This window comes from Schistocerca gregaria, unplaced genomic scaffold, assembly GCF_023897955.1.
Source record: "Schistocerca gregaria isolate iqSchGreg1 unplaced genomic scaffold, iqSchGreg1.2 ptg000652l, whole genome shotgun sequence".
NCBI lineage: Eukaryota > Metazoa > Arthropoda > Insecta > Orthoptera > Acrididae > Schistocerca > Schistocerca gregaria.
Window position 1 is genome coordinate 15,001 of NW_026062036.1, and position 5,000 is coordinate 20,000.

The following is a 5,000-nucleotide window of genomic DNA, read 5'->3' on the forward strand; positions in this document are numbered from 1 at the left end:
ACCCTATCTCACAGTCCACTCTGTGTGTAACAAAGCGAAAGCACCAAAGCACTATCGTTCAACAACATCCATTTTATCCTCGCTGCCACAGGACACTATCCAAACAACGACAAGAGGAACGTCACGTCCACTAATAAGACAGAATGTCTCACATCACCCGCAAACAACGCAGCTCAAATCAGCCAGCAACACCCACAGTGGTCCACCCAGTATCAACACAGGACGCAACGCCACGCCACAACACAAAAGGTACAAGTAATAAAATACCCTTTGGCCACACCCCTTATAAAGGCATCGAACCAACCCACCACCTGACACCAGCCAAACGTACATCCTGATTTGACACATCTCTGGCAACCTAACCCACGTTGGCCCTTAACCTAACCCACGTTGGCCCTTAACCTAACCCACGTTGGCCCTTAACCTAACCCACGTTGGCCCTTAACCTAACCCACGTTGGCCCTTAACCTAACCCACGTTGGCCCTTAACCTAACCCACGTTGGCCCTTAACCTAACCCACGTTGGCCCTTAACCTAACCCACGTTGGCCCTTAACCTAACCCACGTTGGCCCTTAACCTAACCCACGTTGGCCCTTAACCTAACCCACGTTGGCCCTTAACCTAACCCACGTTGGCCCCTAACCTAACCCACGTTGGCCCCTAACCTAACCCACGTTGGCCCCTAACCTAACCCACGTTGGCCCCTAACCTAACCCACGTTGGCCCCTAACCTAACCCACGTTGGCCCCTAACCTAACCCACGTTGGCCCCTAACCTAACCCACGTTGGCCCCTAACCTAACCCACGTTGGCCCCTAACCTAACCCACGTTGGCCCCTAACCTAACCCACGTTGGCCCCTAACCTAACCCACGTTGGCCCCTAACCTAACCCACGTTGGCCCCTAACCTAACCCACGTTGGCCCCTAACCTAACCCACGTTGGCCCCTAACCTAACCCACGCTGCACCTTAACCTAAGTTACGCTGCACCTTAACCTAAGTTACGCTGCACCTTAACCTAAGTTACGCTGCACCTTAACCTAAGTTACGCTGCACCTTAACCTAAGTTACGCTGCACCTTAACCTAAGTTACGCTGCACCTTAACCTAACTTACGCTGCACCTTAACCTAAGTTACACTGCACCTTAACCTAACTTACACTGCACCTTAACCTAAGTTACACTGCACCTTAACCTAAGTTACACTGCACCTTAACCTAACTTACACTGCACCTTAACCTAAGTTACACTGCACCTTAACCTAAGTTACACTGCACCTTAACCTAAGTTACACTGCACCTTAACCTAAGTTACACTGCACCTTAACCTAAGTTACACTGCACCTTAACCTATGTTACACTGCACCTTAACCTAACTTACACTGCACCTTAACCTAACTTACACTGCACCTTAACCTAACTTACACTGCACCTTAACCTAACTTACACTGCACCTTAACCTAACTTACACTGCACCTTAACCTAACTTACACTGCACCTTAACCTAACTTACACTGCACCTTAACCTAACTTACACTGCACCTTAACCTAACTTACACTGCACCTTAACCTAACTTACACTGCACCTTAACCTAACTTACACTGCACCTTAACCTAACTTACACTGCACCTTAACCTAACTTACACTGCACCTTAACTGTCACATGTAACGTCACAGGAATGTAGCTTTGCCTAACAGCAACCCTCTGAACATAGTTCACTGCTTGGATCCTCTGGTGTCATGTGTATTTCTTGATGCCATGGTGCGTACCCTCACATAAAGGTCTTTCGAGTGTTGCGTACTTTCTACACAGTCCCGCTAACCACTGGAAGGGTGTACCGCTACAGAACGAATATCGCCCTCCCCTCCTGCCCTTCCAAGCTGGTCGGTCAGGCGTTTGTTTGTGAAATGAGCCTTGCAGCTGTTCAGTTGCATTCGGTTGTCGATGCAGTCAGTGTACGTTGTGGTACGGCCTGTGTGGACTGTCCGCTGATGTACGCGTAACCCACACTGATCATCCGTCGTTACGTACTGAGTGACATAATGTGGCACATGCTTGACCGTACACCGGCTGCGCCCTACAATGGCGAATCATAAGGGCCATATGTTGTGCACGATGCTACTTGTCTCGTCTCCCCATTACAGCGAGATTGCACTGTTGTACGCCGTACAGACATGTGGTAAGTAGGTACGGACGAAAGTATTGCATGTTGGCCCCCCCCCCCCTCCTCCCTCTGCCGGGAATCAGCGTGAGCCGTCTGTTGATGTAGCGACGAGGGTTTTCCTATTTAATCGTATTGCCCCACACAACATGATAGCACGGTGGACCGCGTTCCACATCTGCGACATGCTACAGAGGCCGGTTGACAGTCGACCGCGCAAGGGACATTGCACACGTGCGCGGACCATCTTCCACGTGTTCTCTCGTGTACATGCCGCAGTGTGTATGTGGGCTGATGTAGCGTGTCGTGACACATAACATGCAGGCATGCCAGAATCGTAGATTTCGCAAATGTAGATTGACGTATACGTTTGCTGCCAAAGATCCGCAAATGAACTGGAAATCAGTTGTTGAGCGGTTGTTCGCGCTGCAGGTGCATCGGTGATAGCGACGATCGGTACATCTGTGAACCGGTTGTTTCGGCGGTACCCGCCATGCCCCCGAACCTGAGTTGGCCATGTGGGTATGAAGCGATACGAGGCTGTGGCTTGGCGGGACAGTCCCCGGCCGGTGAGGGGGGGCCGCCCGGCGTGCTGGCCGCGCGCTGCGTGAGCGCACGCACTACAGCCGGCTGGTGGGGGGCGCCCAGTGGCAGGAGCGCCGGCCGACGGGCCCGGCTGGCGTCCCAGCTATGCGCCGGCGCACCCTGCGCGCGGCGCCAGGCGGCCAAAGTGGGTTCTGCCGAGCCCGGTGCGAAGCGCGGTGGACATCTGCAGTGTGCTGGTCCGATTGCGGACTGTGTGCGTTGAGGATGCGCCGCCGCCCGGCACTCGGCGTCGCGACGCCGTCTGCTGCTCGGTCGCCCCCAGCGGTTCTCGCAGGTGGTTTGTATCGCAGCTCTGCGGACGTGTTGGCGCGTGCGCTGTGCTGGGAGAGTTCGCTTCTGCACCCAAGTGGGGCTTTGCCCTTCTGTGGCGCTGGGGTTGGAGCTGCCGGTCACCGTAGGTGGCGCGTGTTGTTTCCCGCCGGCAATGCCACGACAGCACGCTCCCGGGCCTCTGTCGGCAGCGGCAAGCTCAGTTGGGAGCACGGGTGTTCGCACTGAAAGCGTCTACTCGCCTATCTCCGGGCGATTGCGCCTCTCTCGAACCCGACCAAGTACTTAGGACGGCGCTGCGCGCCGCCGGGACCTGAGAGGGTTTCGAGGTGTATCGTGCAGGGGAGCTCAGCCTCCTCCTGTTTGCAGAATAATTGAGCGGACGCTTGCGTGTTCGCGCGGGCCCTCGGGACACACTCCCGGGCGGCCGGCTGCTCAGCTCTCGTTGACGCAGCTCCCTGGTTGATCCTGCCAGTAGTCATATGCTTGTCTCAAAGATTAAGCCATGCATGTCTCAGTACAAGCCGCATTAAGGTGAAACCGCGAATGGCTCATTAAATCAGTTATGGTTCCTTAGATCGTACCCACGTTACTTGGATAACTGTGGTAATTCTAGAGCTAATACATGCAAACAGAGTCCCGACCAGAGATGGAAGGGACGCTTTTATTAGATCAAAACCAATCGGATTGGCTCGTCTGGTCCGTTTGCCTTGGTGACTCTGAATAACTTTGGGCTGATCGCACGGTCCTCGTACCGGCGACGCATCTTTCAAATGTCTGCCTTATCAACTGTCGATGGTAGGTTCTGCGCCTACCATGGTTGTAACGGGTAACGGGGAATCAGGGTTCGATTCCGGAGAGGGAGCCTGAGAAACGGCTACCACATCCAAGGAAGGCAGCAGGCGCGCAAATTACCCACTCCCGGCACGGGGAGGTAGTGACGAAAAATAACGATACGGGACTCATCCGAGGCCCCGTAATCGGAATGAGTACACTTTAAATCCTTTAACGAGTATCTATTGGAGGGCAAGTCTGGTGCCAGCAGCCGCGGTAATTCCAGCTCCAATAGCGTATATTAAAGTTGTTGCGGTTAAAAAGCTCGTAGTTGGATTTGTGTCCCGCGCTGTTGGTTCACCGCCCGTCGGTGTTTAACTGGCATGTATCGTGGGACGTCCTGCCGGTGGGGCGAGCCGAAGGCGTGCTTGCGCGTCCCGAGGCGGACCCCGTTGAAATCCTACCAGGGTGCTCTTAGTTGAGTGTCTCGGTGGGCCGGCACGTTTACTTTGAACAAATTAGAGTGCTTAAAGCAGGCAAGCCCGCCTGAATACTGTGTGCATGGAATAATGGAATAGGACCTCGGTTCTATTTTGTTGGTTTTCGGAACCCGAGGTAATGATTAATAGGGCCAGGCGGGGGCATTCGTATTGCGACGTTAGAGGTGAAATTCTTGGATCGTCGCAAGACGAACAGAAGCGAAAGCATTTGCCAAGTATGTTTTCATTAATCAAGAACGAAAGTTAGAGGTTCGAAGGCGATCAGATACCGCCCTAGTTCTAACCATAAACGATGCCAGCCAGCGATCCGCCGCAGTTCCTCCGATGACTCGGCGGGCAGCCTCCGGGAAACCAAAGCTTTTGGGTTCCGGGGGAAGTATGGTTGCAAAGCTGAAACTTAAAGGAATTGACGGAAGGGCACCACCAGGAGTGGAGCCTGCGGCTTAATTTGACTCAACACGGGAAACCTCACCAGGCCCGGACACCGGAAGGATTGACAGATTGATAGCTCTTTCTTGATTCGGTGGGTGGTGGTGCATGGCCGTTCTTAGTTGGTGGAGCGATTTGTCTGGTTAATTCCGATAACGAACGAGACTCTAGCCTGCTAACTAGTCGCGTGACATCCTTCGTGCTGTCAGCGATTACTTTTCTTCTTAGAGGGACAGGCGGCTTCTAGCCGCACGAGATTG

The 5,000-nt window shown here is 53.6% G+C and overlaps 1 non-coding gene across 1 annotated transcript in view; it reads left to right on the forward strand.

Moving 5' to 3' along the window:
- Window positions 1-3,492: 3,492 nt before the first annotated feature.
- Window positions 3,493-5,000, forward strand: part of LOC126318072 (small subunit ribosomal RNA) — a 1,893-nt gene continuing 385 nt past the window's right edge. The window contains exon 1 of the ribosomal RNA XR_007557155.1: window positions 3,493-5,000. This exon is cut by the window's right edge and continues 385 nt beyond it. This is a non-coding gene — a ribosomal RNA (small subunit ribosomal RNA).